Raw genomic sequence first — 12,708 nt, 5'->3', positions numbered from 1 at the left:
ATCACCTCTCCTTATGTACACTTCATTGGTGTTTCTAAATAAAAAGCTGGATTTCGAATGTGTCAGTTTTATACAACCACAACATGTTGTCATTGTGCATGTGGAGTATCTTTTATGTGGAATATGTGGGGGACATTCCTGGTAGCCCCACCCTTGAAGGATTGGGGTTCCAGATCCCGAGGAAACAAACATGTGTGCAACTATACATGATATGCTGCTTGATTGTAAAAAAAAGCCAAAAATCTGCAAAGTGGTTTATTTGTTGCAAGCAGCACCATTTCCATTCTGCTGCAGTTCATCTGTTTACAAAAGCAAAAGATGCCAACCATGGCAAAACTATGTAACTTACCGTATTTTTCGTCCCATAGGACGCACCTAGTTTTTTGGGGGGGAAATAAAGGGGGGGAAATTCCTTTCCCCCCCAAAATCAGGTTGGGGAACAGCGGGATGGTGGCGCTGCGCCTCCCCGCTGTCCGAGCTTGTGGGGCTGGCCGATGTATGCCCGGCGCGTGGGGCGCTCCGCGTGCAGGGCAGCAGGCTGCTATCCGCAGCGTGGGGAGCCCTGCGGGAACTCCCGCGGGCTCCCCAGGTTTGCTGATAGCTTCCTGAAGCCTGTATTTGCCCCATAGGACGCACACAGATTTCCCCTTCATTTTTGGAGGGGGGAAAGTGCGTCCTATAGGGCGAAAAATACGGTAAAATATGTAACATAATTAATGATGTAAACTATGTAACATATATTATCCCACCCCATTCAGTTCAGTGCAAAGGAAACACATCACAAGTGCTGGAGGTATGTAATCATTTGTGGCTTGAAAGCAACAGCAAATACTGATTCTAAGCTGGATTGATTTGCATTCCAAACGTGACAAAGAAACATTAGCAATTTCTGTTCCCATTTTTGTTTATGTCGGAATTCTCCAACCTGCCAAGTAAAAGTTCATTTCCAATGTTTATTCCCAGTGACTGATATTTAGAGAGATGTGCTGCCGCTGGTCCTTGATAGTAGGATATGTCCCTCATAACTAGCAACTGGCCATTGCGAGCCATATCCTCCATTAATTTGTCGAATCCCAATTCAAAATCTTCTATCTCAGTGACGACCACCACCACATCGTATGGGGTTTTTTTTGGGGGGGGGGGTGTTTCATTATTAACAGGACAGAGTTTCTCATGCCCTTTTTTAATTTCCAACATACCACACTATGCTCCAGGTAGCATAGACATAAGCAACCTAAGTTGACAACAAAAGAAGAAGAAGAAGAAGAAGAAGAAGAAGAAGAAGAAGAAGAAGAAGAAGAAGAAGAAGAAGAAGGGAATACAGTATCAGTTTATCTCAGAACGATCACCCTTGCATTGCAAGTGCCATTGAGTCTGTACAAGAAGGTTATTAAAAAATATGTAGATAAATATGTGACTATCTGGCAATATCACCGCATGCAATACAACAGCTGCAGTGTCCACATACACAAAGGCACACAAAATTCAAAACAATATGACCTTGTGCCATTAGTTTGTAGCTTTACTGAGAAGTATGTTTTCCTACCATTTCCTGTTTTGTGCAGCGGCTTAGCAAGGGTAGCTCAACACCATAACGTTCCATTTTAATAGCATCCAGCGATGTGAAGCGCAGGACAAAGTTTGTGGTTCCAGCCCAGCAGAGGTTTCTTCCTAAGGCAAAAGATAAAAGGAAAATAATAAAGCCTATCTGTCTCTCATGTATTCTCCCTTCCCCAAAGGTCCTTGGATATACAGAACTAGATTTGTTGCCCCCCTCATCTGGCTTCTGTTTCAGCTTAGCTTCCCAGCTGAGATACTATTGCAATGGTCTTTGTTCCAGTCCTCATCAATTCTGCCCTTATGTCTTGCTGGGGATAAGGCAAGGCACATTGCCAGTTGTGCCACTCTCTAGGGTTGGGAGACAAATTCGGTCTGGTTCTCATCTCTGTGCATTTTATTCTGTTTCATGTATTTTGCTTTTGTAGCAGCTTTGGCTACACAAATGAACAGTAGCATCCGTAATTTCAGTGTGACCCTACCGAATTTGCATTTCCCAAGCAAATACGTGAACTAAAGCACAACTTTCTTTAGAAACCAGCACTTCTCCAAATTCTGCAATGCAGTTCTCGACCCTTAGAACGTTTACAGAGATGCATATATTAGAGGAAGGTGTGCATAAAAATTGAAACACAAGTGAAAACAACATGTAAAATGCATTATATTAGGGGGAATGGCTTGCAAATATGTGTTTATTATGAGAAGCGAACACTAAAATGCTTTTAGAATTTTTTTAAAAAAGGAAATGGATGCAGAAATGTGATTGGAAAAATTAGAAACCAAGAAGCCAGTAATGAAAGATTCATCCATCCCTATACTTAACATGAAACTTTGTATTCTTTTCTCCACTCCTTCCTGGAATCATCCCTCTCTCTAGTGGCAAATGGCGGTGGGGAATGGTAGGGTGGGAGGCAGGGTGAAATATACTCGGAGTCGAGTGTGGATTTCATGCTCTTTATTCAGCTCATAGTAGTGAGGAAGAATGGAAGTTCCCCCAGAATGTCTGCTTTATATACATTATTTACACAATGGGCCCCACATGACTGGCTAATTCCGGGATTCACCTGTAAGCCAATCAGGTTGCGGATTCCCTTCTACCTGGAGCTGGATTGGGTGACTCCTGTGGACCAATCAGACTGCTGCATTCTGGACCCTATTGTTCTAGGACCAATCAGACTGCTGCCTTTTGGATCCTATTCAACTCAGTACATAACACAGGGAGACTAACAGTAAGTAGAGCCACAGGCAATGCCATCTAATGCTAGATTAAATCCCATTTTCCTGCTCCTTTTGGAGTCCTACAAGGGCAACACTGAGATTACAGAAGAGAAATCTGCCACAAGCAGTGTCACCACCTGATCTGGTTCTAAGGAGGCAGGCAGGTGAAAAGTGGTGGTGTTTGAGGCCAGGTTGGATGGGAAAGGGGCAGTGCCCCATTCGCCCACCTCAGTATCACCTCCGGAGCTCTGGTTGACTCCCTCCCCACATGCTACCATTCCAAGGGGAAGCAATTGTTTGTTAGCGTCCTTACAACAGCCCTTGAGATGAAGACATTGGATTCAAACCTATGATTCCAAGTGACAAGGACTTAGAGGGCTTTGAGTGAGACGTTTAACAAGTGCTTCTTGAAGCTGTCCTTTTCGCTCATGCCCATACAGTTAAATCTGATACTGCAATGCCACAATTTCTCACACTGCAGGCAAGCAATCATTCGCCTTGTTTAATTGTATTTATTGAATGATACCAGCCGACCCCCCCTGCTGCTTAAAATCTGTCTTATCACATTTTGTTCAGCATGGCAGCAGCATCTACAATCTTACAAATGGATGGCGCACAATCCATTAGCATTTTTAGATGCATTAGTGCCTGCACAAACATGCCCAAAGCCTCTTATTATCCTCCTTTTACACTTCCAATAACATTCAGATTGAAATGTGCCTCTACCTTGTCACTGAGATTTTGCTTCACTCTCTAAGTTTTAGGAAAACAACCACACAGAAACAAAAATAATCAAAACAACCTGCTGGCTTCAAGCATTAAAAGTACAGTGTAAGGAGCAAGCAGCCAAAGGAAGTTTAGAAAGAAGGGGGGGCAGTGTCCTTGGGTCAATGATTTTATGGAAGGCATACAGCCGCAGCTACTATTTCTAGACCACAACAAGATCTGCAGTGGGGTAAGAGCAGAGGTGAGCCTGATACAGACACACATTCTCCCGTGGAAGCCTGCAGATGAATGTTCTGCTTTACCACCCATGCATACATGTTGTGTTAATCACTTGTAGGGTAACCATATGCATGTGTATTCAGAAGTTAAATCCCACTGAGTTCGGGGGCGGGGAGGGGATTACTGCCAGGTACATGGGTAGAGATTGCAGCCTAAGCTTTCTTTTTCTTTAAATAATGACGCGGTACTCAAAGTGATCACTGGCGTTTCACATGACTTTCAGTTCCCTATACAAATCCTAGATCTGTATTCTCCAGTATAGGAGAACAGGTCTTCAAGGTCACAGCTCACTGCATGGCATGGCTTCACCCCTCTGAAAAATACGAACTGAATTGAACATACCATACACCAAGAGTTCACAACCTTTTGGGCGAGGGCCTGGGAGCACATTTAGAGATTTAAGGAACTGCCACAGGGAGAAATGTCCCCTAAACCAGTGTTCCCCAACCTTGGGCCTCCAGCTGTTTTTGGACTACAACTCCCATCATCCCTCGCTAGCAAGACCAGGGGTCAAGGATGATGGGAATTGTAGTCCAAAAACAGCTGGAGGCCCAAGGTTGGGGAACACTGCCCTAAACAATAGATAAAACAGCTACACCCACCCACCAATGGACCTTGACAGGCACCAAGGGAGGTGTCAAAGTGATCCCAACAGTACATTAAGATGAATGTAAGGAGCTGTGCTACCAAATGTATATTAGCAGTATAAGACTATCCACCCCTTCATGGATCACTGCCTTGCCGTGGCGAAGGGGCTTGAATAACTCAGAGAAGCTATGAGCTATGCCGTGCAGGGCCACCCAAGATGGACAGGTCATAGTGGAGAGTTTTGACCAAACGTGATCCACCTGGAGCAGGAACCGGCAAGACACTCCAGTATCCCTGCCAAGAAAACTCCATGGACAAAGCCAACAGGCATATAAAAGATATGACGCTGGAAGATGAGCCCCTCAGGTCGGAAGGCGTCCAACATGCTACTGGGGAACAGCGGAGGACAAGTACAAGTAGATTCAGAGCTGATGAAGCGGCTGGGCCAAAGCCGAAAGGACGCTCAGTTGCGGATATGCCTAGAAGCGAAAGGAAAGTCCAATGCTGTAAAGAAAAATATTGCATAGGAACCTGGAATGTAAGAAACATGAACCTTGGTAAGTTGGATGTGGTCAAAAATGAGATGGCAAGAATAAATATTGACATCCTGGGCATCAGTGAATTAAATGGACGGGAATGGGCGAATTCAGTTCGGATGACCATCGCATCTACTACTGTGGGCAAGAATCCCGTAAAAGAAATGGAGTGGCCCTCATAGTCAACAAAAGAGTGTCAAAAGCTGTACTGGGATGCAATCTCAAAAATGATAGAATGATCTCAATATGAATCCAAGGCAGACCTTTTAACATCACAGTAATCCAAGTTTATGCACCAACCATTGGTGCTGAAGAAACTGAAATTGACCAGTTCTATGAAGACTTACAACACCTCATAGAAATGACACCAAAGAAGGATGTTCTTCTCATTATAGGGGATTGGAATGCTAAAGTAGGGAGTCAAGAGATAAAAGGAACAACTGGCAAGTTTGGCCTTGGAGTTCAAAATGAAGCAGGGCAAAGGCTAATAGAGTTCTGCCAAAAGAACAAGCTGGTCATCACAAACACTCTTTTCCAACAACACAAGAGACGACTCTACACATGGACATCACCAGATGGGCAGCATCGGAATCAGATTGATTATATTCTCTGCAGCCAAAGATGGAGAAGCTCTATACAGTCAGCAAAAACAAGACCTGGAGCTGACTGTGGCTCAGATCATCAGCTTCTTATAGCAAAATTCAAGCTTAAACTGAAGAAAGTAGGGAAAAACCACTGGGCCGGTAAGATACAATCTTAGTCAAATCCCTTATGAATACACAGTGGAAGTGAGGAACAGGTTTAAGGATTTAGATTTGGTGGACAGAGTGCCTGAAGAACTATGGATGGAGGCTCGTAACATTATACAGGAGGCAGCAACGAAAACCATCCCAATGAAAAGGAAATGCAAGAAAGCAAAGTGGCTGTCCAACGAGGCCTTACAAATAGCGGGGGGGAGAAGGCAAGCAAAATGCGAGGGAGATAGTGAAAGATACAGGAAATTGAATGCAGATTTCCAAAAAATAGCAAGGAGAGACAAGAAGGCCTTCTTAAATGAGCAATGCAAAGATATAGAGGAAAACAACAGAATGGGAAAAACCAGAGATCAAGAAAATGTTCAAGAAAATTGGAGATATGAAAGGAACATTTCGTTCAAAGATTACCATAATAAAAGACAAAAGTGGAAAGGACCTAACAGAAGCAGAAGACATCAAGAAGAGGTGGCAAGAATACACAGAGGAACTATACCAGAAAGAAATGGATGCCTCCTATACCCCAGGTAGTGTGGTTGCTGACCTTGAGCCAGACATCCTGGAGAGTGAAGTCAAATGGGCCTTAGAAAGCACTGCTAATAACAAGGCCAGTGGAAGTGATGATACCAGCTGAACTATTTAAAGTTTTAAAAGATGATGCTGTTAAGGTACTACACTCAATATGCCAGCAAATTTGGAAAACTCAGCAGTGGCCAGAGGATTGGAGAAGATCAGTCTACATCCCAATCCCAAAGAAGGGAAGTGCCAAAGAATGCTCCAACTACTGCACAATTGCGCTCATGTCACACGCTAGCAAGGTTATGCTTAAAATTCTACAAGGCAGGCTTAAGCAGTATGTGGACCGAGAACTTCCAGAAGTGCAAGCTGGATTTCGAAGGGGCAGAGGAACCAGAGACCAAATTGCAAACATGCGCTGGATTATGGAGAAAGCTAGAGAGTTCCAGAAAGACATCTACTTCTGCTTCATTGACTATGCAAAAGCCTTTGACTGTCGACCACAGCAAACTATGGCAAGTTCTTAAAGAAATGGGAGTGCCTGATCACCTCATCTGTCTCCTGAGAAATCTCTATGTGGGACAAGAAGCTACAGTTAGAACTGGATATGGAACAACTGATTGGTTCAAAATTGGGAAAGGAGTACCGCAAGGCTGTATATTGTCTCCCTGCTTATTTAACTTATATGCAGAATTCATCATGCGAAAGGCTGGGCTGGATGAATCCCAAGCTGGAATTAAGATTGCCGGAAGAAATATCAACAACCTCAGATATGCAGATGACACAACCTTGATGGCAGAAAGTGAGGAGGAATTAAAGAACCTTTTAATGAGGGTGAAAGAGGAGAGCACAAAATATGGTCTGAAGCTCAACATCAAAAAAACGAAGATCATGGCCACTGGGTCCCATCACCTCCTGGCAAATAGAAGGGGAAGAAATGGAGGCAGTGAGAGATTTTACTTTTTTGGGCTCCATGATCACTGCAGATGGTGACAGCAGTCACGAAATTAAAAGACGCCTGCTCCTTGGGAGAAAGGCGATGGCAAACCTAGACAGCATCTTAAAAAGCAGAGACATCACCTTACCAACAAAGGTCCGTATAGTTAAAGCCATGGTTTTCCCAGTAGTGATGTATGGAAGTGAGAACTGGACCATAAAGAAGGCTGATCGCCGAAGAATTGATGCTTTTGAATTATGGTGCTGGAGGAGGCTCTTGAGAGTCCCATGGACTGCAAGAAGATCAAACGTATCCATTCTTAAAGAAATCAGCCCTGAGTGCTCACTGGAAGGACAGATCGTGAAGTTGAGGCTCCAATACTTTGGCCACCTCATGAGAAGAGAAGACTCCCTGGGAAAGACCGGGATGCTGGGAAAGATGGAGGGCACAAGAAGAAGGGGACGACAGAGGACGAGATGGTTGGACAGCGTTCTCGAAGCTACAAACATGAGTCTGACCAAACTGCGGGAGGCAGTGGAAGACAGGAGTGCCTGGCGTGCTCTGGTCCATGGGGTCACGAAGAGTCGGTCACGACTAAACGACTAAACAACAACAAAAGACTGATGGCTGAAGTATCATAGTCACAAAAACATTGGAAACTCATGACCAAAACATGGCTATGGATTGGCCTACCATTATAACAACTGCTAGTACTGTATATGTTTCATAGCACAGCTGCAGTACAGGTTTGTAGTCTGAGGTGCTCCTCAGTCTTTGTAGTCTGAGGTCCATCATTTTAATCAGAGGCCCAAGCAGCTTTTGCAGCAAGGGGCTGGTTCACTAGCTACAGCCATGCCACAGCACTGCATTTTCTGTTAAACTTGCATCTTGATTACTGTAAATGGACTCTAGTGGGCCTTCCCTTGAAAATATTCTGCTACTTCTGCACATAGTTGTGTAACATCTATTCTACAAGCTGGGCACCGGCTGCCCATCTGTTACCAAACCCAATTCAAGGTGTTAAGTTTGGGTTTACAAAGCCCGAAGCGACTTGAGACCCAGTAACCTGTCAAAGCACCTTTCCCTATATTGAATGACCTAGGCCTTGGGATTGGTGGAGGAAGGTGGCTGCTTGCTGTCTTGATGGCAGTCGGCACACTTTGTGGTGACCTTGACAGGGCCTTTTGCATTGTGGTGCCCAGGCTTGGAACTTACGCCTCCTAGAGGCTTGGATGACGACAAAATTATTAAGCATCTGCCAACTCACTAGATCATATGTGTTCTCTCATTGCCTTTGGAAATATTTAAGTTATTTTGGTTTCAACTAGTGCTTAAGGTCTTTCTGATCTGCTGCTGTTTACCTGTAATTGTTTTATACTGGATTTTATACTGTATTAGTGTTGCATGCTTTCATTCATCTGCATTTTGTTTTCAGATAATATGGTGGAAACCAGCCCGTGATTTTTATGGAATACTGTCCCGTAATCGGCATTGTGCTTGAAAGAGCAATTGCAGTAACAAGAAAAGAGAAAATATGTTTATTTTAGTATCTTGGTGTTCCGAGAGACATTGGTTCGGCTTGAAGGACTTAATGGAATTAACAACCATAATATGCTCACAAGATACAGGGATTTAGTGTCGTTCCTTCTCACAGCAGCAAAAATAGAAGTTGGGGGGAAAGGAAATGGAAAAGAAAGTATGCTAAAAATGTCACCAGTGATTCAGTGGTTGTACAAACTGTGGGAAGTTCATGAAACAGATAAGCTCTCGCATTAAATTTAAAGGGGGGGGGGAATAGGCCATGTTAATCCTCAAGAATGCAGATGCCATTTGTACTTTACACAGAAGCTAATAAGGCACTTGCTGGCACACCCAAGCATTTTACTTCTGCATTTACTTACTGAACTTCATTTTTAATCTACAACAAAAGTGATTATCATATCAAGGTAGATTTAAATTTGGTAGCTTAGCAAAAACGGGCTGGAAAGAATTAAGATGAAGAATTAAGATTTTTCATAATATTAAATTGGGTTGCATTGATTTATCTTTTGTTATTAACTTTAATTTTTTTTAAAATTATATAAAAGATTAATTATAAATCTATTGGATTCAGAGACTTGTGTGGGCAGACGTCGCCACATAAAGAACTACACCTGTTATTACTTTAGGTTTTGTTTGACTGAAGGAAAACTGCCAAATTAACTAAGCCACTTCTGACAAGTTTTCTGTATGCCGTCCAAATGTAAAATGCATCTCACTGTATAGAATGTGTCAAGTTTGGTGGATACAATGAAGGTGTTGAAATCTGTGGTTTTCTGAGTGGGCCTGCTGAGTCACTGTTTAAGACCCAGACCAACAAACAGATCCATAGGAAGATAACTGTTTTTTTGAATTTGACTGTGTGGGTCCCCCTGAACGACACATGAAGGATGTGAAGAACCAACCAAAGGCTGGAGATTATATGCTTGCCCTGAATGAAAAAGGAGGTTCCTCAGTCACTCGTTGCTGGCACACACATTGTTTATGACACGCTTGACACACCTTATTTACTAGAGTCTAAGACACCATCAAGTCTAATGCACACCTCAACGTTCCTAACCTTGAAACAAACAAAAAAAGTATTTGCTGGCGAATGTAAATGTGCCATCAAATCTAATCCGCAACATAATTTCCGCAACATTATTTGGCCAAAAAATGTGAGATTTGAGTAAATATGGTATTTTCATTATAACGCTCATCATTTACTACAACTCCCATCATCCCTAGCTAACAGGATCAGTGGTCAGGAATGATGGGAACTGTAGTCCCAAAACATCTGGAGGGCCGAGTTTGGGGGTGCCTGTTCTACGGCCTCTCCGAGAGGGCCTTAGGCCTGCTCCTCAGGCCACAACCTCTCACTAGCCCTACTTTACACACACTCCTTGAGAGCCTTTGCCTGGCTGGAACGTGTCCTCGAACTCGGAAAACGCTTCTTGCCAGCCTAAATGGTGGAGGTGGGGTGAATGTGTGTAGAAACAAGCCTACTGTGGCATTTGTTCCTCTGTCCACTCTTATCACTGGCACCATTGGTGTGTGGCCCTTGGAAGGTTGCCTAGGAGAGAATGCAGCCCTCAGGCTGAAAAACGTCTCCTGCCCATGATCTGCCTGGATAAATGACTATGGAGGCCATTTTAAGGGCAGGCTGGAGCCCTCCTACAACCCACAGATCCCTGCTAATTATTTATCACTCCCCCCCCCCATTTTATTCTTCCTTTCCTCCAAGCAACTCAGCATGGCATATATCGCTGTGATATTTTTCTCGAAAAAGTGGTGCCAGAAGTCACAACAAACGCCTCCCTTGTTCTCTTACAGTGGCAATGGCGCCCACCTGAGAGGTGTGGGAACTGAGTTCCGCCTGAAAAAAACGCCCTGCATAGGTGATTTTCCTCAGCCCATTACCTTTACAGCAGGCCCAAGCTGAAAGACAGTGACTTGATGAATCCTCATGGCTGAATGAGGATTTAAGGCCCAAGTCTGCCTTTAGCCTTAGCATGATGCACTCTAGCCACACCATCATATTGACTCATGAATTGAGCATCTCAGCCAGCTGAGAAGCCGCCTAAAATGCTGCAGCAGCCAAACTATGCTAGGAAAGGCTCAATTTCCAAGTGACAGGTTGGGGCTTGCCTTCCCCCATGGCTCCTTCTGTGTCTGTTCAGGAATCACACAAAGCATCACAGGGAAGCCAGTCCCCCTTCAAGAAGCAACTCTCATTCCTGCAACCAAATCAAGAATTGGAGCTCTAAGTAGTAACTCCACCAGGGATTTGATCTGAACTCTTAGTGGCTTCCCCCAAGGCAAAGCCTCTGCAAATACTGCCTAGGACAATGGACAATTCCAGGCCAATATGGCGGCATTTTGTAACAATTTATAGTAACTACTCTCTTAGAACCCAGTCTTCGTATTGCTAGGGTGGCACAGAAACGCCTGAAAAATGGCTCCCCCAGTCATGAAGCCCCATGTTGCCATGGTAACGTGGGAAGATCCAGATTGCATTTCATACATCATGGAATTGCACTGAATACGTCGTTCCTCCCTACACCAGCTTCAGGTTTCGGGTTCTGAAAGCGAACCAGGAATTTAAAGAACTGTTATTGTCAAAATGCTTTGCAAACAAGTTTGGAGGAGGGGCTGGCACAATCGCCAACCCCCTGCCTCACCTGCACACCAGCTCCCCTTGCTCAGAACCACTGCAGTTGGGGTCATCCCTGCTCTCCCCAGCTCCTCTCTTCCCAGGCACATATTTATGTCCCTTGATTTTTTAAAAAGTCAACAAAAAGCCCAAGTTAAAAAACACAAGTTAAAATGCAGTTAAAACAATTTAAAGCTTTGTAAACAGTTAGGGCAATAATAACAGCAACAGGAACGCCGCCGCCCCAAAACCCTAAACAATACCTCATCCCAAAGGTATGTTCAGCCGCCTCAGCTTTTGCAGCTGGAGTCAGTCATGGCCCAGCCCTTCCAGACCAGGTGGAAACAGCCTGCAAGCAAGGGAGCAACCAAGATTATATCTGGCCTGCTCAGGAGCCTCGGCCCTTGTAGCTGGAGTCAGTCAGGCCCTAGCCCTCCCAGGCCCGGTAGGAAAAGCCTGCAAGGAAGTGAGAAGGACTTGCAGGACTCACAGCCAAGAAGATGGTCTCTGAATGAGCAAATATATACCATTTGGTGTATTTGAGGTTTAAAAATATTGAACAGAAATAGAAAGCGCCTTTAGCTCATGGATTTCATCTAGGTCTGAACCGAATTAATAACAACTGTTTCTCGGCCATTTTACCCACCCCGAAATTGGGTGTTTTGTTTTGGCAAGATTTTAGATCAGAGGAGACTTGGAGACCACTATTTTGTTTTTCTTAGAGAATCCTGTCCTGGGGTGCTTTTTTTGAAATTTGCATAATTCAGAACAATTGTTTCCTTTCCCACTCACCGAGAGCTGACCTCGTAGTACACACTCTGCAAGATCATTCAAGATTATCCTCCCCTGTTCCCGGACATTACTATAATATATTTTTAAGCTAACTTTCCTTCTACAGTATAGCGTTATGCAGATTTATGAGGGTGGTGGTGTTTTTACAGGGGAGGAGGAATCTGAAATGGTCAGCTGAGATCTCATTAACTACTAGTAACCCGCTGGAAATTACACAACTAGTAACCCACTGGAAATCAGTGGAAAAGTCTCATCTGCTTATTAGCAATTTCTGGCTCTCCAGCATATTTATACTAATGTTGTATAAACCCTTATGAATGCAGCTGCTACTGTATACACAAAATATGCATACAATATTCCATTTTGTTCACATTTTCACAGTGTGGGCTTTGGTAGCAAACAAAACACATCAGTTCCAGATAACATGTTTATTGAACAATCAGGCCTGATTTGTTTGCACAAAGTTTTGTGGGGAGGTTAAACAATGTCAGCATGCATTTTGATTCGCCTGCAGAAGGGTTATATGACATTGTGTCAAGCATATACACTCCACAATACATTTTTTCAATCACTTTCCTTATCGCAAAAAGTCCACCAGGGGGTGGGGGTGGCTGAACCCCACCCTAAAGTAGCAAC

At 43.8% G+C, this 12,708-nt stretch overlaps 1 long non-coding RNA gene across 1 annotated transcript in view; it reads right to left on the bottom strand.

Moving 5' to 3' along the window:
* LOC310703491 overlaps positions 1-11,729 on the bottom strand; it is a 63,640-nt gene extending 51,911 nt beyond the window's left edge. Inside the window, exons 1-2 of the long non-coding RNA XR_014524188.1 lie at positions 11,544-11,729; positions 1,547-1,671 (exon numbers count right to left, since the gene is read on the bottom strand). This is a non-coding gene — a long non-coding RNA (uncharacterized lncRNA). The remainder of the gene's footprint in view (positions 1-1,546; positions 1,672-11,543) is intronic.
* Positions 11,730-12,708: the final 979 nt, after the last annotated feature.

The sequence above is a fragment of the Podarcis liolepis genome (genome assembly GCF_965112155.1).
Source record: "Podarcis liolepis genome assembly, chromosome: 3".
Taxonomy (NCBI): Eukaryota; Metazoa; Chordata; class Lepidosauria; order Squamata; family Lacertidae; genus Podarcis; species Podarcis liolepis.
The sequence above is the reverse complement of the archived record's forward strand: the minus strand, read 5'-3'. Positions and strand labels throughout refer to the sequence as shown.